Consider the following 13,746-nt stretch of genomic DNA (forward strand, 5'->3'; position numbering starts at 1 on the left):
ACGGCCTAACCAACCTGAACATGTTCCCGATCTCGTCTGATCTCGGAAACTAAGCAGGGTCGGGCCTGGGTTAGTACGTGGATGGGAGAACCGCCTGGGAATACCAGGTGGCTGTAAGTCTTTTCTTTTCAACTCGAGCTCATTGACTCCCGTGGCGTACCGTGACACTGATTGTTTGACTGCCAACCGCTTTGGAGGATTTAGAGCAACATACAAAACTGACAACGTCTCTCAAAACTATTTTTGTGAAACAATGAAAGGACAGTAAGAGTGATACTGGCCAGCATGAAGCACCAGAGAGCTGAACCGAACAGGGTGTACATTTCTTAAACTTCACCAACACAAACCACGCCACGCTGGCTCACATTCAGATCATGGGAGGACGTCAAAAAAAATCAACCACCCATATCTCTGACACTTTAAACCGTTAACCTTGGTTCAAACATTTAACATCACACGCACAACGCAGTGTATTTCAGATAATTAATGAATTCAGATGTCACAATGATCGTTACATGGATAAGGAGTCCTACTGAATCAATTACTGCCGTTTATATCTAACTAATGATTGTTTTTGTAAAAGTGTAACGTCGAGCCTCAGCAGCTTTCTCACTCCTTATGTGCTACTGTATAAAACCTGGTTTTGCGCCTGCACTAATTGCTTACGGCCATACCACCCTGAACACGCCCGATCTCGTCTGATCTCGGAAGCTAAGCAGGGTTGGGCCTGGTTAGTACTTGGATGGGAGACCGCCTGGGAATACCAGGTGCTGTAAGCTTTTTCTTTTTCAACTCGAGCTCATTGACTCCGTGGCCTACCGTGGCGTACCGTGACCTGATGTTTACTGCCAACCGCTTTGGAGGATTTAAGCAACATACAAAACAGACAACGTCTCTCAAAACTATTTTTGTGAAACATGAGGACAGTATAGTGATACTGCCAGCAGGGAGCACCAGAGAGCTGAACCGACAGTTGTACATTTCTTAAACTTTCACCAACACAAACACGCACGCTCACTTCAGATCATGGGAGGACGTCAAAAAATCACCACCCATTCTCTGACACTTTAACCGTTAACCTTGGTTCAAACATTTAACATCACACGCACACGCAGTGTATTTCAGATAATTAATGAATTCAGTCGTCACAATGATCGTTTACATGGATAAGGAGTCCCTACTGAATCAATTACTGCCGTTTATATCTAACTAATGATTGTTTTTGTAAAAGTGTAACGTCAAGCCTCAGCAGCTTTCTCACTCCTTATGTGCTACTGTATAAAACCTGGTTTTGCGCCTGCACTAATGCTTACGGCCATACCACCCTGAACACGTCTGATCTCGTCTGATCTCGGATGCTAAGCAGGGTCGGGCCTGGTTAGTACTTGGATGGGAGACCGCCTGGGAATACCAGGTGCTGTAAGCTATTTCTTTTTCAACTCGAGCTCATTGACTCCGTGGCCTACCGTGGCGTACCGTGACCTGATGTTTACTGCCAACCGCTTTGGAGGATTTAAGCAACATACAAAAACTGACAACGTCTCTCAAAACTATTTTTGTGAAACATGAGGACAGTATAGTGATACTGCCAGCAGGGAGCACCAGAGAGCTGAACCGACAGTTGTACATTTCTTAAACTTTCACCAACACAAACACGCACGCTCACTTCAGATCATGGGAGGACGTCAAAAAATCACCACCCATTCTCTGACACTTTAACCGTTAACCTTGGTTCAAACATTTAACATCACACGCACACGCAGTGTATTTCAGATAATTAATGTATTCAGATGTCACAATGATCGTTTACATGGATAAGGAGTTCCTACTGAATCAATTACTGCCGTTTATATCTAACTAATGATTGTTTTTGTAAGAGTGTAACGTCGAGCCTCAGCAGCTTTCTCACTCCTTATGTGCTACTGTATAAAACCTGGTTTTGCGCCTGTACTAATTGCTTACGGCCATACCACCCTGAACACGCCCGATCTCGTCTGATCTCGGAAGCTAAGCAGGGTCGGGCCTGGTTAGTACTTGGATGGGAGACCGCCTGGGAATACGAGGTGCTGTAAGCATTTTTCTTTTTCAACTCGAGCTCATTGACTCCGTGGCCTACCGTGGCGTACCGTGACCTGATGTTTACTGCCAACCGCTTTGGAGGATTTAAGCAACATACAAAAACTGACAACGTCTCTCAAAACTATTTTTGTGAAACATGAGGACAGTATAGTGATACTGCCAGCAGGGAGCACCAGAGAGCTGAACCGACAGTTGTACATTTCTTAAACTTTCACCAACACAAACACGCACGCTCACTTCAGATCATGGGAGGACGTCAAAAAATCACCACCCATTCTCTGACACTTTAACCGTTAACCTTGGTTCAAACATTTAACATCACACGCACACGCAGTGTATTTCAGATAATTAATGAATTCAGATGTCACAATGATCGTTTACATGGATAAGGAGTCCTACTGAATCAATTACTGCCGTTTATATCTAACTAATGATTGTTTTTGTAAAAGTGTAACGTCGAGCCTCAGCAGCTTTCTCACTCCTTATGTGCTACTGTATAAAACCTGGTTTTGCGCCTGCACTAATTGATTACGGCCATACCACCCTGAACACTCCCGATCTCGTCTGATCTCGGAAGCTAAGCAGGGTCGGGCCTGGTTAGTACTTGGATGGGAGACCGCCTGGGAGACCGCCTGGGAATAACAGGTGCTGTAAGCTTATTACTTTTTCAACTCGAGCTCATTGCCTCCGTGGCCTACCGTGGCGTACCGTGACCTGATGTTTACTGCCAACCGCTTTGGAGGATTTAAGCAACATACAAAAACATGACAACGTCTCTCAAAACTATTTTTGTGAAACATGAGGACAGTATAGTGATCTTGCCAGCAGGGAGCACCAGAGAGCTGAAACGACAGTTGTACATTTCTTAAACTTTCACCAACACAAACACGCACGCTCACTTCAGATCATGGGAGGACGTCAAAAAATCACCACCCATTCTCTGACACTTTAACCGTTAACCTTGGTTCAAACATTTAACATCACACGCACACGCAGTGTATTTCAGATAATTAATGAATTCAGATGTCACAATGATCGTTTACATGGATAAGGAGTCCTACTGAATCAATTACTGCCGTTTATATCTAACTAATGATTGTTTTTGTAAAAGTGTAACGTCGAGCCTCAGCAGCTTTCTCACTCCTTATGTGCTACTGTATAAAACCTGGTTTTGCGCCTGCACTAATTGTTTACGGCCATACCACCCTGAACACACCCGATCTCGTTTGATCTCGGAAGCTAAGCAGGGTCGGGCCTGGTTAGTACTTGGTTGGGAGACCGCCTGGGAATACCAGGTGCTGTAAGCTATTACTTTTTCAACTCGAGCTCATTGACTCCGTGGCCTACCGTGGCGTACCGTGACCTGATGTTTACTGCCAACCGCTTTGGAGGATTTAAGCAACATACAAAAACTGACAACGTCTCTCAAAACTATTTTTGTGAAACATGAGGACAGTATAGTGATACTGCCAGCAGGGAGCACCAGAGAGCTGAACCGACAGTTGTACATTTCTTAAACTTTCACCAACACAAACACGCACGCTCACTTCAGATCATGGGAGGACGTCAAAAAATCACCACCCATTCTCTGACACTTTAACCGTTAACCTTGGTTCAAACATTTAACATCACACGCACACGCAGTGTATTTCAGATAATTAATGTATTCAGATGTCACAATGATCGTTTACATGGATAAGGAGTTCTACTGAATCAATTACTGCCGTTTATATCTAACTAATGATTGTTTTTGTAAGAGAGTAACGTCGAGCCTCAGCAGCTTTCTCACTCCTTATGTGCTACTGTATAAAACCTGGTTTTGCGCCTGCACTAATTGCTTACGGCCATACCACCCTGAACACGCCCGATCTCGTCTGATCTCGGAAAGCTAAGCAGGGTCGGGCCTGGTTAGTACTTGGATGGGAGACCGCCTGGGAATACCAGGTGCTGTAAGCTTTTTCTTTTTCAACTCGAGCTCATTGACTCTGTGGCGTACCGTGACCTGATGTTTACTGCCAACCGCTTTGGAGGATTTAAGCAACATACAAAAACTGACAACGTCTCTCAAAACTATTTTTGTGAAACATGAGGACAGTATAGTGATACTGCCAGCAGGGAGCACCAGAGAGCTGAACCGACAGTTGTACATTTCTTAAACTTTCACCAACACAAACACGCACGCTCACTTCAGATCATGGGAGGACGTCAAAAAATCACCACCCATTCTCTGACACTTTAACCGTTAACCTTGGTTCAAACATTTAACATCACACGCACACGCAGTGTATTTCAGATAATTAATGAATTCAGATGTCACAATGATCGTTTACATGGATAAGGAGTCCTACTGAATCAATTACTGCCGTTTATATCTAACTAATGATTGTTTTTGTAAGAGTGTAACGTCGAGCCTCAGCAGCTTTCTCACTCCTTATGTGCTACTGTATAAAACCTGGTTTTGCGCCTGCACTAATTGCTTACGGCCATACCACCCTGAACACGTCCGATCTCGTCTGATCTCGGAAGCTAAGCAGGGTCGGGCCTGGTTAGTACTTGGATGGGAGACCGCCTGGGAATACCAGGTGCTGTAAGCTTTTTCTTTTTCAACTCGAGCTCATTGACTCCGTGGCGTACCGTGACCTGATGTTTACTGCCAACCGCTTTGGAGGATTTAAGCAACATACAAAAACTGACAACGTCTCTCAAAACTATTTTTGTGAAACATGAGGACAGTATAGTGATACTGCCAGCAGGAAGCACCAGAGAGCTGAACCGACAGTTGTACATTTCTTAAACTTTCACCAACACAAACACGCACGCTCACTTCAGATCATGGGAGGACGTCAAAAAATCACCACCCATTCTCTGACACTTTAACCGTTAACCTTGGTTCAAACATTTAACATCACACGCACACGCAGTGTATTTCAGATAATTAATGAATTCAGATGTCACAATGATCGTTTACATGGATAAGGAGTCCTACTGAATCAATTACTGCCGTTTATATCTAACTAATGATTGTTTTTGTAAAAGTGTAACGTCGAGCCTCAGCAGCTTTCTCACTCCTTATGTGCTACTGTATAAAACCTGGTTTTGCGCCTGAACTAATTGATTACGGCCATACCACCCTGAACACGCCCGATCTCGTCTGATCTCGGAAGCTAAGCAGGGTTGGGCCTGGTTAGTACTTGGATGGGAGACCGCCTGGGAATACCAGGTGCTGTAAGCTTTTTCTTTTTCAACTCGAGCTCATTGACTCCGTGGCCTACCGTGGCGTACCGTGACCTGATGTTTACTGCCAACCGCTTTGGAGGATTTAAGCAACATACAAAAACAGACAACGTCTCTCAAAACTATTTTTGTGAAACATGAGGACAGTATAGTGATACTGCCAGCAGGGAGCACCAGAGAGCTGAACCGACAGTTGTACATTTCTTAAACTTTCACCAACACAAACACGCACGCTCACTTCAGATCATGGGAGGACGTCAAAAAATCACCACCCATTCTCTGACACTTTAACCGTTAACCTTGGTTCAAACATTTAACATCACACGCACACGCAGTGTATTTCAGATAATTAATGAATTCAGATCTCACAATGATCGTTTACATGGATAAGGAGTCCCTACTGAATCAATTACTGCCGTTTATATCTAACTAATGATTGTTTTTGTAAAAGTGTAACGTCGAGCCTCAGCAGCTTTCTCACTCCTTATGTGCTACTGTATAAAACCTGGTTTTGCGCCTGCACTAATTGCTTACGGCCATACCACCCTGAACACGCCTGATCTCGTCTGATCTCGGATGCTAAGCAGGGTCGGGCCTGGTTAGTACTTGGATGGGAGACCGCCTGGGAATACCAGGTGCTGTAAGCTATTTCTTTTTCAACTCGAGCTCATTGACTCCGTGGCCTACCGTGGCGTACCGTGACCTGATGTTTACTGCCAACCGCTTTGGAGGATTTAAGCAACATACAAAAACTGACAACGTCTCTCAAAACTATTTTTGTGAAACATGAGGACAGTATAGTGATACTGCCAGCAGGGAGCACCAGAGAGCTGAACCGACAGTTGTACATTTCTTAAACTTTCACCAACACAAACACGCACGCTCACTTCAGATCATGGGAGGACGTCAAAAAATCACCACCCATTCTCTGACACTTTAACCGTTAACCTTGGTTCAAACATTTAACATCACACGCACACGCAGTGTATTTCAGATAATTAATGAATTCAGATGTCACAATGATCGTTTACATGGATAAGGAGTCCTACTGAATCAATTACTGCCGTTTATATCTAACTAATGATTGTTTTTGTAAGAGTGTAACGTCGAGCCTCAGCAGCTTTCTCACTCCTTATGTGCTACTGTATAAAACCTGGTTTTGCGCCTGCACTAATTGCTTACGGCCATACCACCCTGAACACGCCCGATCTCGTCTGATCTCGGAAGCTAAGCAGGGTCGGGCCTGGTTAGTACTTGGATGGGAGACCGCCTGGGAATACCAGGTGCTGTAAGCATTTTCTTTTTCAACTCGAGCTCATTGACTCCGTGGCCTACCGTGGCGTACCGTGACCTGATGTTTACTGCCAACCGCTTTGGAGGATTTAAGCAACATACAAAAACTGACAACGTCTCTCAAAACTATTTTTGTGAAACATGAGGACAGTATAGTGATACTGCCAGCAGGGAGCACCAGAGAGCTGAACCGACAGTTGTACATTTCTTAAACTTTCACCAACACAAACACGCACGCTCACTTCAGATCATGGGAGGACGTCAAAAAATCACCACCCATTCTCTGACACTTTAACCGTTAACCTTGGTTCAAACATTTAACATCACACGCACACGCAGTGTATTTCAGATAATTAATGAATTCAGATGTCACAATGATCGTTTACATGGATAAGGAGTCCTACTGAATCAATTACTGCCGTTTATATCTAACTAATGATTGTTTTTGTAAAAGTGTAACGTCGAGCCTCAGCAGCTTTCTCACTCCTTATGTGCTACTGTATAAAACCTGGTTTTGCGCCTGCACTAATTGATTACGGCCATACCACCCTGAACACTCCCGATCTCGTCTGATCTCGGAAGCTAAGCAGGGTCGGGCCTGGTTAGTACTTGGATGGGAGACCGCCTGGGAGACCGCCTGGGAATAACAGGTGCTGTAAGCTTTTTCTTTTTCAACTCGAGCTCATTGCCTCCGTGGCCTACCGTGGCGTACCGTGACCTGATGTTTACTGCCAACCGCTTTGGAGGATTTAAGCAACATACAAAAACATGACAACGTCTCTCAAAACTATTTTTGTGAAACATGAGGACAGTATAGTGATACTGCCAGCAGGGAGCACCAGAGAGCTGAAACGACAGTTGTACATTTCTTAAACTTTCACCAACACAAACACGCACGCTCACTTCAGATCATGGGAGGACGTCAAAAAATCACCACCCATTCTCTGACACTTTAACCGTTAACCTTGGTTCAAACATTTAACATCACACGCACACGCAGTGTATTTCAGATAATTAATGAATTCAGATGTCACAATGATCGTTTACATGGATAAGGAGTCCTACTGAATCAATTACTGCCGTTTATATCTAACTAATGATTGTTTTTGTAAAAGTGTAACGTCGAGCCTCAGCAGCTTTCTCACTCCTTATGTGCTACTGTATAAAACCTGGTTTTGCGCCTGCACTAATTGCTTACGGCCATACCACCCTGAACACGCCCGATCTCGTCTGATCTCGGAAGCTAAGCAGGGTCGGGCCTGGTTAGTACTTGGATGGGAGACCGCCTGGGAATACCAGGTGCTGTAAGCTATTTCTTTTTCAACTCGAGCTCATTGACTCCGTGGCCTACCGTGGCGTACCGTGACCTGATGTTTACTGCCAACCGCTTTGGAGGATTTAAGCAACATACAAAAACTGACAACGTCTCTCAAAACTATTTTTGTGAAACATGAGGACAGTATAGTGATACTGCCAGCAGGGAGCACCAGAGAGCTGAACCGACAGTTGTACATTTCTTAAACTTTCACCAACACAAACACGCACGCTCACTTCAGATCATGGGAGGACGTCAAAAAATCACCACCCATTCTCTGACACTTTAACCGTTAACCTTGGTTCAAACATTTAACATCACACGCACACGCAGTGTATTTCAGATAATTAATGAATTCAGATGTCACAATGATCGTTTACATGGATAAGGAGTCCTACTGAATCAATTACTGCCGTTTATATCTAACTAATGATTGTTTTTGTAAGAGTGTAACGTCGAGCCTCAGCAGCTTTCTCACTCCTTATGTGCTACTGTATAAAACCTGGTTTTGCGCCTGCACTAATTGCTTACGGCCATACCACCCTGAACACGCCCGATCTCGTCTGATCTCGGAAGCTAAGCAGGGTCGGGCCTGGTTAGTACTTGGATGGGAGACCGCCTGGGAATACCAGGTGCTGTAAGCTTTTTCTTTTTCAACTCGAGCTCATTGACTCCGTGGCGTACCGTGACCTGATGTTTACTGCCAACCGCTTTGGAGGATTTAAGCAACATACAAAAACTGACAACGTCTCTCAAAACTATTTTTGTGAAACATGAGGACAGTATAGTGATACTGCCAGCAGGGAGCACCAGAGAGCTGAACCGACAGTTGTACATTTCTTAAACTTTCACCAACACAAACACGCACGCTCACTTCAGATCATGGGAGGACGTCAAAAAATCACCACCCATTCTCTGACACTTTAACCGTTAACCTTGGTTCAAACATTTAACATCACACGCACACGCAGTGTATTTCAGATAATTAATGAATTCAGATGTCACAATGATCGTTTACATGGATAAGGAGTCCTACTGAATCAATTACTGCCGTTTATATCTAACTAATGATTGTTTTTGTAAGAGTGTAACGTCGAGCCTCAGCAGCTTTCTCACTCCTTATGTGCTACTGTATAAAACCTGGTTTTGCGCCTGCACTAATTGCTTACGGCCATACCACCCTGAACACGCCCGATCTCGTCTGATCTCGGAAGCTAAGCAGGGTCGGGCCTGGTTAGTACTTGGATGGGAGACCGCCTGGGAATACCAGGTGCTGTAAGCTTTTTCTTTTTCAACTCGAGCTCATTGACTCCGTGGCCTACCGTGGCGTACCGTGACCTGATGTTTACTGCCAACCGCTTTGGAGGATTTAAGCAACATACAAAAACTGACAACGTCTCTCAAAACTATTTTTGTGAAACATGAGGACAGTATAGTGATACTGCCAGCAGGGAGCACCAGAGAGCTGAACCGACAGTTGTACATTTCTTAAACTTTCACCAACACAAACACGCACGCTCACTTCAGATCATGGGAGGACGTCAAAAAATCACCACCCATTCTCTGACACTTTAACCGTTAACCTTGGTTCAAACATTTAACATCACACGCACACGCAGTGTATTTCAGATAATTAATGAATTCAGATGTCACAATGATCGTTTACATGGATAAGGAGTCCTACTGAATCAATTACTGCCGTTTATATCTAACTAATGATTGTTTTTGTAAAAGTGTAACGTCGAGCCTCAGCAGCTTTCTCACTCCTTATGTGCTACTGTATAAAACCTGGTTTTGCGCCAGCACTAATTGATTACGGCCATACCACCCTGAACACTCCCGATCTCGTCTGATCTCGGAAGCTAAGCAGGGTCGGGCCTGGTTAGTACTTGGATGGGAGACCGCCTGGGAATACCAGGTGCTGTAAGCTTTTTCTTTTTCAACTCGAGCTCATTGCCTCCGTGGCCTACCGTGGCGTACCGTGACCTGTGCCCTATACCACGAAGCTCGCTGAACATACCCAGGCTTTCTTGGGAAAACCTGGCTCGACAGAGCCGCAACTCGCAATCAGAGTTAAATGGTACCACAAAGCTCACTTTAGATTCAATTAGTTGAACCAGGTTTTCCACTTTAGGTTCAGTGCGCGTTCACGTGAAAGGGGCGTTTTTTGCGTCATTTTTCTCACCTTTACGATAGATCAAGCAGTCTATATGAGTAAGTGAAAAGATTCTGCATATTGTCTGTAAAATAACTATGCCAAATGCAGAATTGTTCGCCATTAATCCTAATAGAATGATGATGATTTAAAAATGCATAAGCAACGTCCATCCTGCCTTATTCTATCATTTAGGGAATTCACTTTAAATACACCCTATTTAAGAAATATATTGCATGTTTTCGACCGCTGAGAGGTAGGGGCTGTAGCGTAGTGGATTAGTATAAGACCCGAACACCAGCGACCGGGGTTCAAATTCGCCGGTCTCTCATCATGCATTTTACCCCCATAGATGTGGTGCCAGCACGGCCTTGAAAATATGGGTTCAAGTTCGAAATAATCACAAAAATATAATTCCATAAGCTTTAGTGAATAAGTATTCCATATGCATTAGAATTAGGACTTTTTAAGCCTCACATAAATTCGCGTCACTTGGGAGTCGAACCTCCCGCGCAGAAATTCAAGACTGACGCGCTACCTCCACTCTAGCATTCTGTCACTGACACACAATGCGCAACAGTAATCATTGTCTACATAAGGTCCAAAAGGACGATCAAATAACGAACACCCTCTGATGAGAATCTGTATCTCTCATGAAGAACCCCAATTTCGTTGTTTGCACAATGACAATAAAGTCTGAAATCTGAATATCGTCAGACAATGCCAAGGGATCGGTTTTGTCCCGTAAAACCCTGTCTCCGGAGAGACGCCTGTACGAGAAGTGCGCCGGGGTCCACGGGAACACCCACAAATGGTGACGCCATTGTCAGAGGAGGGGCTAGGAAGCTGCGCACGCCGATTTAAGTAGCCGATCTCTGGCTAGACTAAGCCGAAAAACTGCTCCCGACCAGGTTTGGTTGCGAGCATAAGTCACCATGGTGATACAGCGACGCTAAAAGAGATCGACTTTCGTGGTACAACTAACCCAGGCTTGGAGCTCAACATACCTCGCTAACCCTCTAAGCGAGCTTCGTGGTACAGGGCCCAGATCATGGGAGGACGTCAACAAATCACCACCCATTCTCTGACACTTTAACCGTTAACCTTGGTTCAAACATTTAACATCACACGCACACGCAGTGTATTTCAGATAATTAATGAATTCAGATGTCACAATGATCGTTTACATGGATAAGGAGTCCTACTGAATCAATTACTGCCGTTTATATCTAACTAATGATTGTTTTTGTAAGAGTGTAACGTCGAGCCTCAGCAGCTTTCTCACTCCTTATGTGCTACTGTATAAAACCTGGTTTTGCGCCTGCACTAATTGCTTACGTCCATACCACCCTGAACACGCCCGATCTCGTCTGATCTCAGAAGCTAAGCACGGTTGGGCCTGGTTAGTACTTGGATGGGAGACCGCCTGGGAATACCAGGTGCTGTAAACTTTTTCTTTTTCAACTCGAGCTCATTGACTCCGTGGCGTACCGTGACCTGATGTTTACTGCCTACGGCTTTGGAGGATTTAAGCAACATACAAAAACTGACAACGTCTCTCAAAACTATTTTTGTGAAACATGAGGACAGTATAGTGATACTGCCAGCAGGGAGCACCAGAGAGCTTAACCGACAGTTGTACATTTCTTAAACTTTCACCAACACAAACACGCACGCTCACTTCAGATCATGGGAGGACGTCAAAAAATCACCACCCATTCTCTGACACTTTAACCGTTAACCTTGGTTCAAACATTTAACATCACACGCACACGCAGTGTATTTCAGATAATTAATGAATTCAGATGTCACAATGATCGTTTACATGGATAAGGAGTCCTACTGAATCAATTACTGCCGTTTATATCTAACTAATGATTGTTTTTGTAAAAGTGTAACGTCGAGCCTCAGCAGCTTTCTCACTCCTTATGTGCTACTGTATAAAACCTGGTTTTGAGCCTGCACTAATTGCTTACGGCCATACCACCCTGAACACGCCAGATCTCGTCTGATCTCGGAAGCTAAGCAGGGTCGGGCCTGGTTAGTACTTGGATGGGAGACCGCCTGGGAATACCAGGTGCTGTAAGCTTTTTCTTTTTCAACTCGAGCTCATTGCCTCCGTGGCCTACCGTGGCGTACCGTGACCTGATGTTTACTGCCAACCGCTTTGGAGGATTTAAGCAACATACAAAAACTGACAACGTCTCTCAAAACTATTTTTGTGAAACATGAGGACAGTATAGTGATACTGCCAGCAGGGAGCACCAGAGAGCTTAAACGACAGTTGTACATTTCTTAAACTTTCACCAACACAAACACGCACGCTCACTTCAGTGCCCTATACCACGAAGCTCGCTGAACATACCCAGGCTTTCTTGGGAAAACCTGGCTCGACAGAGCCGCAACTCGCAATCAGAGTTAAATGGTACCACGAAGCTCACTTTAGATTCAATTAGTTGAACCAGGTTTTCCGCTTTAGGTTCAGTGCGCGTTCACGTGAAAGGGGCGTTTTTTGCGTCATTTTTCTCACCTTTACGATACATCAAGCAGTCTATATGAGTATAAGTGAAAAGATTCTGCAAATTGTCTGTAAAATAATGCAGAATTGTTCGCCATTAATCCAAATAGAATGATGATGATTTAAAAATGCATAAGCAACGTCCATCCTGCCTTATTCTATCATTTAGGGAATTCACTTTAAATACACCCTATTTAAGAAATGTATCGCATGTTTTCGACCTCTGAGTGGTAGCGGCTGTAGCGTAGTGGATTAGTATAAGACCCGAACGCCAGCGACCGGGGTTCAAATTCGCCGGTCTCTCATCATGCATTTTACCCCCATAGATGTGGTGCCAGCACGGCCTTGAAAATATGGGTTCAAGTTCGAAATAATCACAAAAATATAATTCCATAAGCTTTAGTGAATAAGTATTCCATATGCATTAGAATTAGGACTTTTTAAGCTTCACATAAATTCTCGTCACTTGGGAGTCGAACCTCCCGCGCAGAAATTCAAGACTGACGCGCTACCTCCACTCTAGCATTCTGTCACTGAAACACAATGCGCAACAGTAATCATTGTCTACATAAGGTCCAAAAGGACGATCAAATAACGAACACCCTCTGATGAGAATCTGTATCTCTCATGAAGAACCCCAATTTCGTTGTTTGCACAATGACAATAAAGTCTGAAATCTGAATATCGTCAGACAATGCCAAGGGATCGGTTTTGTCCCGTAAAACCCTGTCTCCGGAGAGACGCCTGTACGAGAAGTGCGCCGGGGTCCACGGGAACACCCACAAATGGTGACGCCATTGTCAGAGGAGGGGCTAGGAAGCTGCGCACGCCGATTTAAGTAGCCGATCTCCGGCTAGACTAAGCCGAAAAACTGCTCCCGACCAGGTTTGGTTGCGAGCATAAGTCACCATGGTGATACAGCGACGCTAAAAGAGATCGACTTTCGTGGTACAACTAACCCAGGCTTGGAGCTCAACATACCTCGCTAACCCTCTAAGCGAGCTTCGTGGTACAGGGCCCAGGGGTCTCATTTATAACCGTTGCGTACGCACAAAACGGGCCTAAAAGTTGCGTACGTGACTTTCCACGCCAAGGTTGTGATCTATAAAAAACCAACTTGACGGGAAAATGTGCGCAGCCCTAAGCAAACTC

At 44.5% G+C, this 13,746-nt stretch overlaps 15 non-coding genes and 3 pseudogenes across 15 annotated transcripts; all 18 read left to right on the forward strand.

Moving 5' to 3' along the window:
- LOC130396295 (5S ribosomal RNA) lies at window positions 1-120 on the forward strand (annotated as a pseudogene).
- A 540-nt stretch (window positions 121-660) lies between these two features.
- LOC130394301 (5S ribosomal RNA) lies at window positions 661-779 on the forward strand. The gene has a single exon (XR_008897473.1). It is a non-coding gene; the product is annotated as a 5S ribosomal RNA (ribosomal RNA).
- A 528-nt stretch (window positions 780-1,307) lies between these two features.
- Window positions 1,308-1,426, forward strand: LOC130394630 (5S ribosomal RNA). The gene has a single exon (XR_008897769.1). It is a non-coding gene; the product is annotated as a 5S ribosomal RNA (ribosomal RNA).
- Window positions 1,427-1,956: 530 nt separating this feature from the next.
- LOC130400865 (5S ribosomal RNA) lies at window positions 1,957-2,075 on the forward strand. The gene has a single exon (XR_008903335.1). It is a non-coding gene; the product is annotated as a 5S ribosomal RNA (ribosomal RNA).
- Window positions 2,076-2,605: 530 nt separating this feature from the next.
- LOC130395795 (5S ribosomal RNA) lies at window positions 2,606-2,736 on the forward strand (annotated as a pseudogene).
- A 531-nt stretch (window positions 2,737-3,267) lies between these two features.
- LOC130399946 (5S ribosomal RNA) lies at window positions 3,268-3,386 on the forward strand. The gene has a single exon (XR_008902437.1). It is a non-coding gene; the product is annotated as a 5S ribosomal RNA (ribosomal RNA).
- A 529-nt stretch (window positions 3,387-3,915) lies between these two features.
- On the forward strand, window positions 3,916-4,035 carry LOC130400648 (5S ribosomal RNA). Its single transcript, XR_008903126.1, has one exon. It is a non-coding gene; the product is annotated as a 5S ribosomal RNA (ribosomal RNA).
- Window positions 4,036-4,554: 519 nt separating this feature from the next.
- LOC130400205 (5S ribosomal RNA) lies at window positions 4,555-4,673 on the forward strand. The gene has a single exon (XR_008902681.1). It is a non-coding gene; the product is annotated as a 5S ribosomal RNA (ribosomal RNA).
- A 519-nt stretch (window positions 4,674-5,192) lies between these two features.
- Window positions 5,193-5,311, forward strand: LOC130399839 (5S ribosomal RNA). Its single transcript, XR_008902335.1, has one exon. It is a non-coding gene; the product is annotated as a 5S ribosomal RNA (ribosomal RNA).
- Window positions 5,312-5,841: 530 nt separating this feature from the next.
- Window positions 5,842-5,960, forward strand: LOC130400966 (5S ribosomal RNA). Its single transcript, XR_008903432.1, has one exon. It is a non-coding gene; the product is annotated as a 5S ribosomal RNA (ribosomal RNA).
- Window positions 5,961-6,489: 529 nt separating this feature from the next.
- Window positions 6,490-6,608, forward strand: LOC130399580 (5S ribosomal RNA). The gene has a single exon (XR_008902087.1). It is a non-coding gene; the product is annotated as a 5S ribosomal RNA (ribosomal RNA).
- A 529-nt stretch (window positions 6,609-7,137) lies between these two features.
- On the forward strand, window positions 7,138-7,268 carry LOC130395797 (5S ribosomal RNA; annotated as a pseudogene).
- A 530-nt stretch (window positions 7,269-7,798) lies between these two features.
- LOC130397488 (5S ribosomal RNA) lies at window positions 7,799-7,917 on the forward strand. The gene has a single exon (XR_008900078.1). It is a non-coding gene; the product is annotated as a 5S ribosomal RNA (ribosomal RNA).
- Window positions 7,918-8,446: 529 nt separating this feature from the next.
- On the forward strand, window positions 8,447-8,565 carry LOC130397489 (5S ribosomal RNA). The gene has a single exon (XR_008900079.1). It is a non-coding gene; the product is annotated as a 5S ribosomal RNA (ribosomal RNA).
- Window positions 8,566-9,084: 519 nt separating this feature from the next.
- LOC130397490 (5S ribosomal RNA) lies at window positions 9,085-9,203 on the forward strand. Its single transcript, XR_008900080.1, has one exon. It is a non-coding gene; the product is annotated as a 5S ribosomal RNA (ribosomal RNA).
- A 529-nt stretch (window positions 9,204-9,732) lies between these two features.
- LOC130400181 (5S ribosomal RNA) lies at window positions 9,733-9,851 on the forward strand. Its single transcript, XR_008902659.1, has one exon. It is a non-coding gene; the product is annotated as a 5S ribosomal RNA (ribosomal RNA).
- A 1,557-nt stretch (window positions 9,852-11,408) lies between these two features.
- On the forward strand, window positions 11,409-11,527 carry LOC130395534 (5S ribosomal RNA). Its single transcript, XR_008898582.1, has one exon. It is a non-coding gene; the product is annotated as a 5S ribosomal RNA (ribosomal RNA).
- A 519-nt stretch (window positions 11,528-12,046) lies between these two features.
- LOC130400475 (5S ribosomal RNA) lies at window positions 12,047-12,165 on the forward strand. Its single transcript, XR_008902958.1, has one exon. It is a non-coding gene; the product is annotated as a 5S ribosomal RNA (ribosomal RNA).
- The last annotated feature ends 1,581 nt before the right edge of the window (window positions 12,166-13,746 follow it).

This window comes from Gadus chalcogrammus, chromosome 12, assembly GCF_026213295.1.
Source record: "Gadus chalcogrammus isolate NIFS_2021 chromosome 12, NIFS_Gcha_1.0, whole genome shotgun sequence".
Classification (NCBI taxonomy): Eukaryota; Metazoa; Chordata; class Actinopteri; order Gadiformes; family Gadidae; genus Gadus; species Gadus chalcogrammus.